This window comes from Balaenoptera borealis, assembly GCF_965194805.1.
Source record: "Balaenoptera borealis genome assembly, chromosome: 16".
In the NCBI taxonomy this organism is placed as follows: Eukaryota; Metazoa; Chordata; class Mammalia; order Artiodactyla; family Balaenopteridae; genus Balaenoptera; species Balaenoptera borealis.
This window is the reverse complement of record NC_138872.1, coordinates 71,859,632-71,877,017: the sequence shown is the minus strand read 5'-3', so window position 1 is coordinate 71,877,017 and position 17,386 is coordinate 71,859,632. Positions and strand designations below refer to the sequence as shown.

The 17,386-nt window shown below is 49.1% G+C and overlaps 1 protein-coding gene across 2 annotated transcripts in view; it reads right to left on the bottom strand.

Annotated features, from left to right (window-relative positions):
* The window catches only part of SBK1 (SH3 domain binding kinase 1), a 51,909-nt gene extending 38,034 nt beyond the window's left edge, over window positions 1-13,875 (bottom strand). The window contains exon 1 of one of the 2 annotated variants that reach the window (XM_082359678.1): window positions 13,032-13,875. The gene's annotated coding sequence lies outside the window, so the exon portion shown is untranslated. The remainder of the gene's footprint in view (window positions 1-13,031) is intronic. The other variant, XM_082359674.1, reaches the window with a different exon arrangement.
* Window positions 13,876-17,386: the final 3,511 nt, after the last annotated feature.

Sequence of the window (17,386 nt, the reverse complement as noted above, 5' to 3'; positions counted from 1 at the left end):
TAGCATGTTTTAGGTTACGCTTTTCCAGTTTTAGACTTTTCCTCTCAACTTCCCATGTTGGAAGATAAGGGTGTAGCTCCCTGATGTCCACTGCCTCCACTTCCTGTCTTCCACCATCCCGGTACAGTTGCATCATAATATTGATAAGATTGGTAGTGTTGGGGGCTTCCCTGGCAGTCCAGTGGTTAGGGCTCCACGCTTCCACTGCAGGGGGCAAGGGTTCAATCCCTGGTCGGGGAACTAAGATCCCGCATGCCGCGTGGCCAAAAGAAAAAACAGCAACAAAAGATTGGTGGTGTTTACATATTGTGGAAACATTATTTACAACTTTCTGTGGAATACTATGATTTCTTTCCCTTTTCTTCCTTTTTTATGATAGACTTTCTATTTTAGTTTTAGGTTTATCGAACAGCAGAGCAGAAAGTACAGAGAGTTCCCATGTATACCCCCTCCCCATTTTTCCCTATTATCAGCATCTTGCATTAGTGTGGTAAGCTTGTTACAATTGATGAACCAATACTGATACACTAATATTAACTAAAGTCCATAGTTTACATGAGGGCTCACTCTGTGTTGTACACTCTATGGGTTTTGACAGATGCCTAGGGTCATGGACCCACCGTTACAGGATCATACAGAATAGTTTCACTGCCCTAAAAATCCTTTGTGCTCCCCCTACTCATCCCTCCTTCCCTCCCCACCAGCCCCTGGCAACCACTCATCTTTTTACTGTCTCTAGTATTGGCTTTTTCAGAATGTCCTGTAGTTGGAGGCATACAGCATATAGCCTTTTCAGATTGGCTCCTTTCACCTAGCCATATGCATTTAAGATTGCTCTATGTCTTTTTGTGGCTTGATAGCTCATTTTATCACAGAATAATATTCCATTGTATGGGTATATCACAGTTTGTTTATCCATTCGCCTATTGAAGGACATTTTAGATGTTTCCAAGTTTTTGGCAATTATGAAAAAAGCTGCTATAAACATTCATGTGCAGGGTTTTGTGCAGACATAAGTTTTTAACTCATTTGGGTGAATACCAAGGAATGCTATTGTTGGATCATATGTTAAGAGTATGTTTAGGGGCTTCCCTGGTGGCGCAGTGGTTGAGAATCTGCCTGCCAATGCGGGGGGCACGGGTTTGGGCCCTGGTCTGGGAGGATCCTGCGTGCCGCGGAGCGGCTGGGCCCGTGAGCCACAATTGCTGAGCCTGCGCGTCTGGAGCCTGTGCTCCGCAACGGGAGGGGCCGCGGTGGTGGGAGGCCCGCGCACCGCGATGGAGAGTGGCCCCCGCTTGCCGCAGCTGGAGAGAGCCCTCGCACGGAAGCGAAGACCCAGCACAGCCATAAATAAATAAATAAAAATAAATAATTAAAAAAAAAGAGTATGTTTAGCTTTGTAAGAAACTGCCAGACCATCTTCCAAAGTGGCTGTAACATTTTGCATTCCCACAGCGATGAATGAGAGTTCCTGTTGCTCCACATCCTCACCAGCATTTGGTGTTGTCAGTGTTTTAGATGTGGGTCATTCTAGTAAGTGTGTACTGGTATCTCACTGTTGTTTTAATTTGCTATTTCCTGATGACATATGATGTTGAGCATCTTTTATATGCTTATATTCCATCTGCATATCATCTTTGGTGAAGCGGCTGTTCAGATCTTCTGCCCATTCTTTAATTGGGTTGTTCATTTTCTTATTGTTGAGTTTCACCAGTTCTTTGTATACTTTGGATAACAGTCTTTTATCAGTTAAACATTTCTATATCAGATCAGATGTCTTTTGCAAATGTTTTTCTCCCATTCTATGGCTTATCTTCTCATTCTCTTAACAGTGTGTTAGAGCAGAAGTTTAAAATTTTTAATTTCCCTTTTCTGCACAAAAGTTGTTCTTCTTGGATTTAATAACTTTTTTGAGGGGGGAGTAGGGCCTGTTTTTCTGTGTTTATGTCTAATTCAACCCACACTCTCTCTTTGTTGTGTAAATCTTTCAAAAGTTTAAGTATATTGGGCATCCTATCAGTTTCATCTCCTTGAAGAAACCTTTTCTAGAACCTTCTGACTTTTCCAATGTGAACTGCCTGCCCTCCAGGCCTGCTCCTCAGAGAAGCTGCCCTGGGATCTCCCTTCACCAACATCTGGGAGATGCCCTTCAACTCTCTCTTGTGTTGGCTCCCTTGTTTCCTGCATCCCAGGTTTACTCTTTCTTGGTTTACTTCCTTGCTTTAGGAACACATCCTCCAGTAGCTTTCTTAAGAAAGGGTGCGTGGGAGGTAAATTTTTGAGCCTTAGTAAATCTAAAAAGATCTTTTTTGTACTTTATTAATGGTTTGGCTAAGTATCAAATTCTAGACCGAAAATAATTCTTTTATACTTTTGAAAATAGCTCCCTTGTCTTCTGGTTTCCAGGATTGCTGTTGAGAAATCTGATGCCATTATGATTCTTGATCCTTATTAGAATATGGTAGAATGTTCTTCTTGTCTCTGCATTCTGAAATTTAATAGTGACTGGCTGTGGTGTGGGTCGAACTTTATCCTTTTTTTGGACACTCAGTGGGCCCTCTTTTTTTTTAACATATAAATTTGTTTATTTATTTATTTATTTTTGGCTGCGTTGGGTCTTTGTTGCTGTGCGCAGGCTTTCTCTAGTTGCAGCGAGCAACTGAAAGGCTTTTACTGCTTACTGAGTAACATCCAAACTCCTTGCCGGAATTGGAGGCCTTCCTCAACCTGGCCCCAACCTACCTCTCCAGCCTAAACTCCCCTTAACCCTTTATACTGCAGCCACGCGGGACAAATCATGCTCCTGCCTCTATGCGGTGGTTCATGCTGCTCCTTCTTCTTGATGCCTTTCCTCCATACTGTCCTTCTGAAACCCTACTTCTTTTTCAGAGATGCAGATGCTACCTCCCCCATTATTCCCTCCTCACTTCTCTAGAGTGATCTCACATCCATATATCACATATATTACATCCATCTATCCTGTATTAAATTGATTTCTGTATGTGCATCTTTTCTCTTTTTTTAATTAATTAATTAATTTTATTTACTTATTTTTTGGCTGCGTTGGGTCTTTGTCGCTGCGCATGGGTTTTCTCTAGTTGCCACGGGGCTCCTCTTCATTGCAGTGCGCGGGCTTCTCATTGCGGTGGCTTCTCTTGTTGCGGAGCATGGGCTCTAGGCGCATGGGCTTCAGTAGTTGTGGCTCACGGGCTCTAGAGCGCAGACTCAGCAGTTGTGACACATGGGTTTTTTTGCTCCGCAGCATGTGGGATCTTCCCAGACCAGGGCTCAAACCCGTGTCCCCTGCGTTGGCAGGCGGATTCTTAACCACTGCACCACCAGGGAAGTCCTCAGTGAGCCCTTTTGATCTGGAAACTCAGGTCCTTCCATTCTGAGAAATATTGGAAATATTTCATCGACTTATTTCCTCTTTTCTGCTTTCTCTCTTCTCTTTCTGGAACTCCTGTGTTAAGGTGTCAGGTTCTTGCACTGCTCCTCTTTCTTACTCTTTCTTTCCTATTTTCCATGTTGTGGCAGCCATGCAGGTGCCCCACTGGGTTCTCCCTTCAAGAAAGAACTTGTTACTCAGCTGTGAAGAGTGCAGTTGGTTGACAGCCTCCAACTACAGTGCCTTTGAGACCTACCACAGCCTTTGACTCAAGACCAAGGTCTTCTTGGGCAGCCCAGCCAATGACTGAGCACAGCGGGGACACCAGGACCTGGCCCTTTCTGCCCAATGTGGGGCTCCTCCAATGGACAGTCTTTGCTCTGCAGCCCCCACTGGGTTGGTCAAGACTTTGATCTACACCAAAGTCAGGCTCTCTCTTCCCAGATTTATTTCCTTTCCTCCTTCATTTCACGGGTGTCAGATCTATGTCACGGTCTAAAGACTCCTCCTGCCCAATCCTGATTCCTCCTCCTTTATTTTTCACAAGCATTAGTCCCCCAGGACTTCTTACACTGCTAACTCAGCTCACCATCTGTTTACTGGAGGATCCAAACAGATACGTATCATTACCTTTCTGCTTTACTTTTTGGAAAATTTCCTCAACTTTATCTTTTAACCCCGGGGGTCAGGAAACTTTTCCTATAAAGGGCTCAATGGTAAATATTTGAGGCTTTATGGGCCTTAGGGTCTCTGTAACAACTACTCGACTCCACCAATGTGAAAGCAGCCATAGGCAGTACATAAACAAATGGTGTAGCTGTTTTCCAATAAAACTTTATTTAAAAAACAGGTGACAGGAGACTTTCCTGGTGGTCCAGTGGTTAAGAATCTGCTTTCCAATGCAGGGGACACGGGTTCGATCCCTGGTCGGGGAGCTAAGATCCCACATGCTGCAGGGCAACTAAGCCCACGGGCTGCAACTACTGAGCCTGAATACTCTGGAGCCCGTGCACCACAACTAGAGAGAAGCACACAGGCTGCAATGAAGCGAAGAGCCCACACGCTGCAACAAAACATCCTGTGGGCTGCAACGAAGACCCGACACAGCCAAAAATAAATAAATAAATATTAAAAAAAAAAAAAAAGCAGGTGACAGGCTGGATTTGGCCCGAAGGCTGTAGTTTGCTGACCCCTAACTCTATTAAATAAGTTTTCCATTTCTGCTATGATATTCTTTTTTTTTTAATTGAAGTATAGTTGATTTATAATGTTGTGTTAATTTCTGCTGTATAGCAAAGTGATTCAGCATATATATATATGTATATATATATATACACACACACACATTCTTTTTCATTTTCTTTTCCATTATGGTTTATCACAGGATATTGAACATAGTTCCCTATGTTATATAGTAGGACCTGTTTTTTATCCATTCTATGTATACTAGTTTGCATCTGCTAACTCCAAACTCCCACTGCTATGATATTCTTAATTTTTAAGAACTTTTTTGTTTTGTTTTGTTCATCCTCAGAGGTTTTTTCCCTTTCAAAATAGCATCTAGTTTTTGTTTCATAGTTGCAATATATTTTCCTAAATCTCTGAATATAGTAATTATAGTTTTGCTTTTAAGTTTTCTTTTCCCTGCATATTTTGTTTCCTCTAAATTCTGTTTTTCTGTTTGTTTTTGTTCTGCCTCTCATATTAGAGGTTTTTCGCAAATGTTGATGGTCCCTGGTTATCTGCTCGTATTTAAGAGAGTTAAAGAGCTGATAGAATAGTAGTTGCCTCTGTGTGTGTTGGGTATTGACTGGGGCATGATGAAAGCCTGAATGTTACCTCACATGGTAATATCTTGATTAAGGTGTGGGTTACACAGGTGTATACATTTGTCAAAACTCATTTGGCCACTTAAGACCTTTGCATTTCACAGTAATTATGCCTTGATTAAAGAATAGAAAAATACAACTTATGCAAGCAAGCTGCTGAGTAGCTCTATGCTATGGGTAGGGGGCTTGGTTGACTCAGGGGGTCAATATAGAGAATTCGCATTGGGTTGTTTCATTGGGAAATCCCTGATGCCAACCTTTTTAGGTATCCTTTTCTTGGAGAGTCTGACACTAGTGGTCCAGTGGTTAAGAATCTGCCTTCCAATGCAGGGGACACGGGTTCGATCCTTGGTTCGGGAACTAAGATCTCACATGCTGCAGGGCAACTAAGCCCACACGGGCTCAGTAGTAGACAGAAGTAATCCGAACAGAAAAAAAAATCTGGAGGAAACAGAAACTATGCACGGAGAGAAGAAAACTAAAACAGGAAACAAGAGAAGAGCAAGAAAATAATACCCATTGTTAATATATTCAGAGATTGAAGGGAATAAATCTGCAGTGTCCTGCCTGGAGAGTTTAGGCTGGACTTCGCTATTCTGGGAGCTGAGATGGGGAAGGAGGCCCCAGGTGATGGGGGCGGGGGCAGAGCTCCCCACATTCAGGATGCAATATTCAAATAATCCCGCCAGTAGGGTATAGAACTCTCCCCTCGTCCTCACGGTGCCCTGTCCTCTGGTTCAGAGACTCTGTGTTTTATCCTCTCTGGAGAATAAGCCTTCGGTCTTTGTCAGGGTGGGGGAGAGGCAGCTGCCCAGTGGTGCTGAGCAGAGAAAGAAATCTGAGAATTAAAGCCCTTCTTAAACCAATCCTCCTGTTTTTGGCCCCAGCTTTATGCTCACTTCCAGGGGATACTTAGTCCATTAACACCAGGGCCTTTCGGGGTTTTGTGGGGGAACTGTGGTGCCCCTTGGCTTTCTCACCCCCAATTTAGGGTTCACTTGAGGTGCAATTTCATCAGACTGCTACATCATTTACCATGTTCTTCTGCTTTCCAGATTCCGAAACTGTGTTGCTATTGTCTCCTTTTTCAATGTATTAGTTCTTGCTGATTCATGCTGTGGCAGGCAGAATAATGGACCACCTAATCCCACAAAATGTCTGTGTCCTAATCTCCAGAATCTGGGAGTATGTTACCTTACGTGGCAGAAAGGGACTTTGCAGGTGAGATTAAGGTTAAGGACCTTGAGATGGGGAGATGATCTTGGATTGTTCAGGTGAGCCCAAGCTAATCGCATGCAGCATTAAAAGCAGAGAACCTTTCCCAGCCGTGGTCCAAGAAAGACGTGATGAGAGAAGCAGGGCCAGAGAGACGCTACCTTGCCAGAGGGAGGGGGCCAACTGGAAAACGGCACCTTGGAAAAGACAAGGGAATGGATTCTCCCCTAGAGCTTCCAGAAAGTTCTTCCAGAAAGAGCTTCCAAGAGCAGCCCTGTCAACACCTTGATTTTAGCCCAGGGAGACCTGTGTTGGACTTTTGACATATAGTCAGTAAGATGATAAATTTGGTTTTAAACAACAAAGTTTGTGGTAGTTTGTTATGGCAGCAACAAAAGAGCAATAAATACACCTTAAAAACCCACTCACATGTGGAGAAAAGGGAACCCTCCTACACTGTTGGTGGGAATGTAAACTGGTGCAGCCACTATGGAGAACAGTATGGAGGTTCCTTAAAAAACTAAAAGAGTTAACATATGACACTGCAATTTCACTCCTGGGCATATATCCAGAGAAAACTCTAATTCGAAAAGATACATGCACCCTAATGTTTACTGTAGCACTATTTACAATAGCCAAGACATGGAAGCTACCTAAATGTCCACTGACAGATGAATGAATAAAGAAGATGTGGTATATATGCACCCCTATGTTCATAGCAGCACTATTCACAATAGCCAAAACATGGAAACAACCTAAATGTCCATCAACAGATGAATGGATAAAGATGTGGTACATATATACAGTGGAATACTACTCAGCCATAAAAAAGAAAAAATAATGCCATTTGCACCAACATGGATGCAACTACAGATTATCATCCTAAGTGAAGTAAGTCAGAAAGAGAAAGACAAATACCATATGATATCACTTATATGTGTAATCTAAAGTATGGCACAAATGAACCTATCTACAAAACTATTACATTTAGAATGGATAAACAACAAGGTCCTACTGTATAGCACAGGGAACTATATCCAATCTCCTGGGATAAACCATAATGGAAAAGAATATTTAAAAAAGAATGTATGTATGTGTAAAACTGAGTCATCTTGCTGTACAGCAGGGATTGGCACAGCATTGTAAACCAACTATACCTCAATAAAAAAAATAATAAAAAAGATGTGATATATATATATATATAAAATACAATGTATATATACAATTTTATATTTATATATATACACACACACACACACACACACATACACAATGGAATATTACTCAGCCATAAAAAGGATGAAATAATGCCATTTGCAGCAACATGGATGGACCTAGAGATTATCACACTAAGTGAAGTAAGCCAGACAAAGATAAATATCAGATGATATCGCTTATATGTGGAATCTAAAATATGATACAAATGAACTTATTTGAAAAACAGAAACAGACACAGACATAGAAAACAAACTTATGGTTACCAAAGGGGAAAGTGGGGGAGGGATAAATTAGGAGTTTGGGATTAACCAACACAAACTACTATATATAAAAGAGACAAACAACAAAGTCCTGGGACTTCCCTGCAGGTCCAGTGGTTAAGATTCCGTGCTTCCACTGCAGGGGGCGCGGGTTAGATCCCTGGTCAGGGAACGGTGTGGCCAAAAAACACCACTAAAAAACAAAACCAAAAAACCAGCAACAACAAGGTCCTGCTGTATAGCACAGGGAACTATCAATATATTCAATATCTTGTAATAAACCATAAAGGAAAAGAAAAAAAAACCCACTCACTTCTTTTTCATGGAGTTTCAGGACACAGAGAAATTAGATGTGTGTATTCGTTCCACCGTCTTTAACCAGAAGTTTCTGCTCACACCTACTCCTGTCTCCACCCCTCCATGAAATGTTCTTATCCGGGGCACTTTCAACTTCTGTGCTGCTGAATCTATTCTCCTTTTCCTTGGCCGTTTGGCATCTCTGAAGCCAGTTGTCCACCTCTCTCTCCTCCTTGAGACACTCGTCTCTTGGTTTCCATGACTACCCACGCTCCTGGTTTCCCTCCTACTTTACTTCTCTTCTGCCCTTGTTAGCGTCTCCTCCACGTGACCCCAAAATTGTGGAGTTCCTCAGGGCTCCATCCTGGGGCCTCTCCTCTCCTCTCTCTCCTTGTGACCTCATGGTTTTCTTTTTTTTTTAATTAATTAATTAATTAAAATTTGGCTGCGTTGGGTCTTCGCTGCTGCGTGCGGGCTTTCTCTAGTTGCAGGGAGCAGGGGCTACTCTTCGTTGCGGTGCACAGGCTTCTCATTGCGGTGGCTTCTCTTGTTGCGGAGCATGGGCTCTAGGCGCATGGGCTTCAGTAGTTGTGGCTCGCGGGCTCTAGAGCGCAGGCTCAGTAGTTGTGGCGCAAGAGCTTAGTTGCTCTGCGGCATCTTCCCGGACCAGGGCTTGAACCCGTGTTCCCTGCATTGGCATGCAGATTCTTAACCACTGCACCACCAGGGAAGTCCCAACCTCATGGCTTTCAATGCCATCTTCACACTGAAGTCTCTGATATCCTCTCGCCCACCCAAAAACTCCAGCTTTGAGCTCCGGACTCTTAGTATCAAGTCCTCACTTGACATCTTCACTTGGGCATCTCATGTGCTTCTATGTTGAAAACATCCATGGCCGAATTCTTGAGTTTCCCACCACGTCTCTTCCCTCCCTTGAACCTTCCCATCATCCCCACACTTATCCAACCCAGAAACCTCAGATTCATCCTTGCTTCCCTTCTTCCTTTAATCCATCAGCAAATTCTGTCTCCCAAATATATCTAGTAGGCACCTATTTCCCCCGTCTCCATGGGCCACCATGGTCCAGGCCAACGCCATGGCCCCCTCCATCATCACCATGACCTCCACCCCGGTTTCCTGTGTCTACTCTGGGCTGGCTGCCATGGATTCTCTCCGGAGCAGCCCAAGTGACCACTTAAGATGTCAATCAAATTATATGGCTTCCCCCACTTAAAAGCCTCCAAATCTTTCCCAATCTTATCCAGAATAAAATCCATCCTCCTCACCATGGCCCACAAGGCCTACGTGATCTAGCCATTCCTGTCTGTCCCCATTGCCCAAGTCACTCTCCCTGTCACCCGTGTCACTCTCCCCGTCGCCCTTGTCACTCTCCCCATCACCCTTGTCACTCTCCCTGTCGCCCATATCACTCTTCCCATCACTCACCCTTCTCTAGCCACAATGACCTGACATTTTCTCACAGTCTCCAAACTCTAACCTGCCTCTAGGCCTTTGTACTCTCTGTTCTCCATGCCTGAAATGCTCCTCCTCCAACTCTGCTCAGCTCCTTCTGATTTTTGAGGTCTTAGATGAATTGTCCCTACCTCCCCTCCCCCTTATGTCAAGTGGGTGTCTCCCGCAACCATCCCTCTGGTCATTTCCTTAACAGTGGGTTTTGAACACGGAAGATGGTATTTGTTTGTTTGTTTACTTGTATTTTGTTTGACTCCCCCTTTGATAAAAGCCCACTGAGAGCAGGACTGGTGTTTTCACTGCCCAGTTTCTAGTACAAGTCCACTGAGGGTGCTCAGTGAAATCTGCAGAGTGAATGAATGCATTCCGCACAAACATGCTGGGTACCTCTTATGTGCCAGGCGCTTTCATGTATACCAAATATAACATTTTCACAACAGGACTACGTTTCCCCGTTTCTCTTGAAATTAGCTGCTTTGGCCATGTAGTGTGGGCAGAAGTGAAGTAGGCCACTTGCAGCTTTGGCTCGGAAAACCCTTCCATGTGATCTCCACCCTCTTTCTTCTTCATTTGCCAGTGGAAGCAGAGGATCCGGCGATGGATTCTGAAGCCCTGGGTGATGACAGTATCACAAGGTGGGAGGAGCCTGGGTCCCCGAAAGACTGAGTAGAGCAGAGTGTCCCCCACACCCCAGTCCCCTCTGGACTTTGCGTGAGCAGCACAGGAGGCTCTGCCATGTGAAGCGCGTGCGGTTCCAGGGCTTGTTCATTAAGGCGGCGAGCCTCACCTTAATCACACATCAAGCATCAAGTGGAGGTGGCTGATGGGTGATGCTTTTGTTGACAAATTTTCACCACATGCAGATGAGTTCTCAGTGTGGCCGTTTCTTGCATCAGCCCACCGAGGGCACTGCGTTCACACCTCAATGACAACACATTGCGCTGCATGCAATTGTTCCAGTGTATCCTTGCTGGGCTCCTCCAGGGAAGTGCCTGGTTTGTTTTCATCTCTGTGGCCTCAGCATCTAGTCCCCAGGAGGCCTCGGGGAGCATTTGCTGAATCCACACATGAGTGAACTGGTTGCCTGCATCCCTCCTTGCTTCTCTGTCCCTAAAAGCACCCCAGCAATGCTTTAATTTTACAGAGGCCCAAAGAGAAGAACTGACTTCCCCAGAGTCGCAGAGAAGCAGGATGCTTCAGAATTAGCACGCCCTGGGGCTACTAAACATGACAGCTATTGGGAGTGAAAGCTGGCACCTTCCAGGGGCTGGAGAAAGTCTGAGAGTAGTGGGGGAGGAGGACAAGCTCCTCTAAACCCCCAAGGTGACCCTACCAGACCTCACTGCCCACTGCCCCTCCTCCAGTAGGAAAGAAACACTCCAGAGCCTCCCCCCCCCCCCCCCCCCCCCCGCTAGCACTGCCTGGCTCCTGCAGCCTGGGTGTCCACATCACTCAGTATTTTTAGCTTTACCACCTGGCACCTGTGGTCACTGTCTCTGCCCAGCCTGGTGGTGTCCCCTTGCCAGATCTTAAAGGGCCAGCGCCCACCAGCTCAGTGATTCTGATGTCCCATCTCCCCACATCATATTCATTCATTCATTCGTCCATTCGTCCAATCATTCAACAAGCATTTTGAGCTCTTACTATGAAAATAGTGATGCTTTCAGGAATCCATTGTTTTGGATTTCGAGAAACACTTCCACACTTGTGACCTCATTGAGTCGCCTAACTTGGCCCCGTTTTGCTTCAAGCCCTCCCCACTGCTCACCCCATCACCTATAGATCAAGTCCTTGGCTCAGCAGTCAAGGCCCTTGGTGATCTGGCCCCCGCAGACCCTGTCAGCCCCATCTCCACCATGCCCACACAATTTCTTTTTCATATCACCAAGTCTTTGCTCTTGCCGTACCCCCTGCCTGGGATGTCCTTTCCTTAACTTCACACACCACCTGGCAGAGGACCTGTCCTTTAAGACAGACCCGCAGGGGCTCCTAGGGTTCCTGCGGGCAGAGGTGGTCAGTCCCTCCCCCTCACTCCCTGCGCGCAGTGCACTCACGCCCATCAAGGTGCCCATCGCGCTGCCAAACTGATTGGTTTGCTTTCGGGTCTCTCCTAGCAGGCTGGACCCCATGAGGGCTGGGGCCCTGGCGTACTATGAGCTCTCAGTCGCTGCTGAATGATGAACTGACAACCATGCAAGGAGCAGCCCACCGTTTCCCAGATGAGGAGACAGAGACCCGCGGAAGGGAAATGACTGACCCAGGTCCAACAGTGAGATTCAGGGAGGAAACTGTCCCAGGCTGCAGGAGCCCATACTCCCGCCCTCCTACTAGGGGCCCAGAGGGCACACCTGGGCTGGCCCTGAGCCTGCCCTTCTCGCCACCCAGGGCAGTGCTGACTCAGGCAGTGATGGAGGCGTGGGCAGGCTGGGCTGGAGAGAGGTGACCCCTGTCTCCCCTACAGATGTTCCATCTATTCCTGGAGCTTGCAGTCACAGCTTGTGAAATGCACTTGGCTGGAGCCTGGGTTTTCCTGAAGGTGGGGGTAGGGAGAGCTGGCAAAAGAGACAATGATCTCTAGGGCATGAACCCCCCGACCCGGTCCCAGTGCACACCTCCTTCCCCACATAAGTACATAGAACTCACACCCAGTGCCACAGACATGTACACATACTCACAATCCCACATACTCACACCCAGATACCCAATCACATACACACACAAACCTTCATTCCCCTCCCTTCCCTTTCTTTTATACACAAACTCACATACACGCATGCATATGCACACACAGACATTTCCACTTATTAATTCAACGAAAACCTATCACTATTAGGTGTCAGTGCAGTGTAGGGAGGAAAGGTGGCTTTCAGCTTGGGATGGGGCAGGGGCTTCTTGGAGGGCTTCCTGGAGGAGGAGGTATTGCAGCTGGGCCTAGAAGGAGGGGAGCCAGGAGAAAGGAAGTCTGGGCAGGGTTTCTCTGGGGGTGAATACAGGAGAGCAGAGCAAGATGAGGTGGGTGGGGCTGGCCTGATCTCACAGGCCTTGAATGCCCAGCTGAGTATTGACTTCATCGTGTGGGAGCTGGGAGCCATGGAGGGCTCTGAGCAGGGAGGACATGACCACAATGGGAAAGGACAGGAGGGTCACTGTGGGGGCAGGATGGGAGAGACAGGGCGGAGGCTGTGGGGATACCCAGGTGAGAGATCTGAGAGTCTGACACAGGGAGGTGGCGGTGGCTGGTAAGCAGTGGACAGACGAGGAACTCGGAAGCAGGACTTCCAGGCCCCCAGGGGCCCCATTCGAGCCCTGTGCCCTCACCCTGCCCACCCGCTGCCCACCTCGGGCACTGACCTCTGCAGTGGGACTTCTTCCAGCAGCTCCTCCTCCTCCTCCCTGTGGAAACAGACGAAGCAGAAGGCTGGCACATCCTCTGTTCCACAGCCCAGGGGCCAGGCCGGAGGCAGCTCCAGGACGGGGCAGGGGTGGCTGGTGGCGGCCTCGGCAGCATCGTCCTTTGCCTGGGCAGGGGTCCCCGAGCCAGCGTGCTCCAGGGTCAGTAGCCTGTTGGCTTCAGGACCCCGCGCCTGTACCTGCCCACCTGCCACCTGTGCCTTTTCACTCAGGTTACCCGTCGCCTCGGTGGGTGGGAGAGCCTGGGGCTCTGTCTGGTGGGATCTGCTGTCCTGACCCACAGACCTTCCAGCCACGGGGTTGGGCCCCTGGAAGCAGCTTCCAGCCGCCTGGACTCAGAGGCAGCTGGCTGGTGCACAAAGGTCCAGCAGGGCCCCTTGCTGCCCCTGGTGGCGCCCGAGGCCCCTCAGCTGCCCGCTCTGCTGCAGCCTGTCAGAGGCAGGACCAGGAGGACAGGTTCGCAGATGTCCTGTCCATCTGTTCATCTGTCTGTCCAGCCGTCTGCTCCTCCCCGTCCAGCCAGCACGGCAGTGGCGGTGGTTTCCCTAAGAAAGTTTGCTCTCCCCAGCTGGGGTGGGTGGCACGGCACGGGTGGCCTCCGGGAAGGACAGTCGGGACCTGAAGCTGGAAGGTGGGCAAGGACCAGGTGAGGCTGGCACAGTGCCCTCGCTATCCCCGAGAAAAGTTCTGGACCCTGGAGTCCTGGCTCCAGCGCTGGCTCCGACTGGAGCTCCCTTTGCTCCCGGCTCTTCCGACTCCAGTGGCTGCTCGGGCAGACCGGCTTGGCTGTGGGTATTAATAGCTCCACATTCACGCTGAGAAGCCGGGAGGTTAACTCCTTCCCTGCCAGAGCTGGGAGGCCGGTAGGCGGGTGGCCACAGGGAGCAGAGGGAAGGCAGCGCCTGAGTTCCGCCCCTGCCTGAGCCTGGCCTGCCTCCCACGGGACCCTCAGATGCCACCTCTTGCCCAAGAATGACCGTGCAGCGCTCGGCATCTGGATCTTGGTCAGAGTGCCCGGGGCCACCTGAACCCACCCCGCGCTTCTCCAGGGAGCCGGGTGAGACTGGGGTCTCAGGGCATCGTCCCTGTCATGAGCAGGGCACTGAGTTGCAGGGAGCATACCCAGGACTCCTTCACTTACGCACCCACTCCTGGATCCCCTCTGCATTCCCGTAACAAACAATTACCATCACCAAGTCTGGGTCCAGTTCTGTCACTGGCTTCCTGTGGGACCACCCCCAACAATGAACTACACGCAGCCCCTGTGGGACCCAGAAGTGGACCACATGCATGGTGTATTCTATTGAAGAGTGTGGGGAGAGGGTGGGAGTGGGGGAATCCGAGTAGAATTTGTTTGCTTGAAAAATGTTGGGGAATTCCCTGGCCGTCCAGTGGTTAGGACTCCACGCGTTCACTGCTGAGGCCTGGGTTCAATCCCTGGTCGGAGAACTAAGAACCCGCAAGCCGAGAGGTGCAGCCCAAAAAAACTGAAAAATGTTTATTGAGCACCAGCTACGTGCCAGGCACTGCGCTGGACACTGGACTCACAGCAATGGAGAGGGCAGACACTTCCTGAGTTGGTGGGCTTGCCTGTCACAGCTGGAGGCCGTTGGGGCTGAAGCTTGTATACCTGGTGACAGTGTGTGAATTAGGAAAGGCGCTCCCTCCGGGCAGGTGCAGCCCCTCCCACACACACACCCCCGCCCCTCTCCCCAGCACCAGCTTGTAGTGTGCATGGCAGGCTGTGTTCCAGCCCCACTCACCTCCTCTGCAACTTACAACATGCACAGCCATTCATAGTGGCTTTGGAAGCACCAGTAAACAAAGGAAAAATAAATTCATCTTGTGAAAAGTGTTATGAAAAAATAAAACATGGAGCTGTGAGGGAGGCTGATGGGGAGGTGGTTTGACAGGGTGTTCAGGGAAGACCTCACAAGGAGGGGACATTGGAGCTGTGACCGGCAGGAGGAGGAGCCAGCTGGAATATCTGCAGGATATCTGGAGGCAGAACAGGTCCAAGAAGAGGAATCAGCAGGTGCAAAGGCTCAGAGGCAAGAACTAGCTGGCATGTTTAAGGAAGAGAGTGAGCAGCAGAGGAGAAGGTCTTTAAGCTGAGTTTTAGAGTGAGTAGATGTTTCCCAGGGGCTCTAGAGGCGGGGCATCACCAGCAGAGAGCAGTGTACCTGCAAAGGCTCAGAGGCATGGAAAGATGCAGGGTGCCCTGCAGGGCAGGAAGAAGATGCAGGTAACACGGTCAGAGGTGTAGGAGGTATTCATTCCAGCGCTGCCCCTCCCGGGGCTCTGAGGAGGAAGAATGGGTGGGAGGAGGATGGAAGTGGGAACCTGGGTCAGCTGAGGGGCTGAGGAAGTACGTGGGAGGTGGAGCGGCTTGGAAGGAAACATCAATTCAGTGAACTGAATTCCACCGGCTGGAAGGACAGATCTGGGCCTCCTTGGCCAAGAAAAGGTGGGGGTGGGGACACAGCCCGCCGCACACAGTTGTTTAGGCTGCACACACTGCACAGGGCAGCCCGGTGGGTGGTGAGTGGGGGGCTCAGCCGTACCTCTGCTCTGCAGTCTTGCTCCTTTCAAACTCTGACCGCATGCAGGGGTTGGGGAGCACCTTTTTCTAATTGGTCCACTCAAAAGAGTTCCTTTTTCTTATTGGTCAGCCTGAAGAGTGCCTTTTTAAAAATTAGTCCAAGGCTTCCCTGGCGGCGCAGTGGTTGAGAATCTGCCTGCCAATGCAGGGGACACGGGTTCCAGCCCTGGTCTGGGAAGATCCCACATGCCGCGGAGCAACTGGGCCCGTGAGCCACAATTACTGAGCCTGCGCGTCTGGAGCCTGTGCTCCGCAACAAGAGAGGCCGCGAGGGTGAGAGGCCCGCGCACCGCGATGAAGAGTGGTCCCCACTTGCCGCAACTAGAGAAAGCCCTCGCACAGAAACGAAGACCCAACACAGCCATAAATAAATAAATAAATAAATAAAAGAACATGAATTTCTTAAAAAAAAAAAAAAAAATTAGTCCACTTAGAGGGAGGGTCGCTTTTCAATTGATCTTTTCAAAAGGCATGCTTTCATCTAATTGGTTCACCCAGAGGGGTGCCATTTTCCAATGGTCAATCCAAAGCGGGGGACTTTTTTCTGATTTGCCTAAAGGTGCCCCATAGGCTGGACTGGGGGGGCATGACTAGGGGCCCCAGGTTCTAGTATGGGCTCTGCTTACAGACCTGTTGTGTGCTTTGGGCCAGTCACCGTCCCTCTCTGGAACCATAGATCTGTAGACTTAGCCCGAGGAATGAGCCCAGAAAGGGGCAGACTCCTTGGAGGTCACACAGTGACACACGGCAGGGCCAGGCACTCCTGATTCTCATCTCAGTGCTCTGTCTTCCTAGGTTGCTTGCCTTGGAGACTTGATGTTTCTTTGAGGAGAGGACAGGCAATGAGAGGGGATAGGACTAGTAGAGATTCATGGAGGAGGGGGAGGGGAGGGGAGGGGAGGGCAGGCCAGGTTAGGACTCCCTGGGGTGGGAGTCATAAGGGGTCAGGTGCCCTAGGCCTCCAGGCGCCCCTTCCCCCTCCCCTGGGCCCCCTGGGTTTGTCATTTGTGGATGTTAATTATTCATGATGCTGGTGCTTTGCCTGGTTTTAATGCACTCTGATGGTGTTCTCTAGCTAATGGGGAAAATCAATAGGTTTTAATTCTCAGTGGCTGTGAAGCTCTCTCTGTCTACTGTTTGGGTGGCTGGGTCTGCTCTTGGGCTGGGGATGGGGGTGGAGGATCAGACTCAGTTCGCAGGAGCCTGAGACTCTGCCTTTCCTTCTCTCGGCCCCACCCGCTTCTGACCCCCGCCTGGGGAGGGAAGATTAGAGTCACCAGGCGGCTCCAAACTTCTCCAAGCATCTCGGGAGAGTCTGAGCACTACACCTCGGCCATTTGACCCCCCTCCACGAGGGGTGGCCCCCGCACCAGACTTACGGGCCAGAAACACATCAGCAGGGGCAGCCCCACCGGCTTTGGGGGGCTGGAGTCAGGCCTGCAGCCCTTGGCACTCAGGGTCAGCCCCAGCCATCCTCCTGGGCTCAGGCTCGGCTCACAGACCTGTCTCAGGCGTGGGGGGAATCTCACAGACCTGTCTCAGGCGTGGGGGGAATCTCACATTCCTGAAGAGACTTAAATGTAGGCTTCTGATATGATTTCTACGTGCAGTTATACATTCAGGCATGACAATTTCTCTGATGGGATTGAGAACCGAGAACATTTATGGGACATTAAGAGCTTGTCCCATCTCA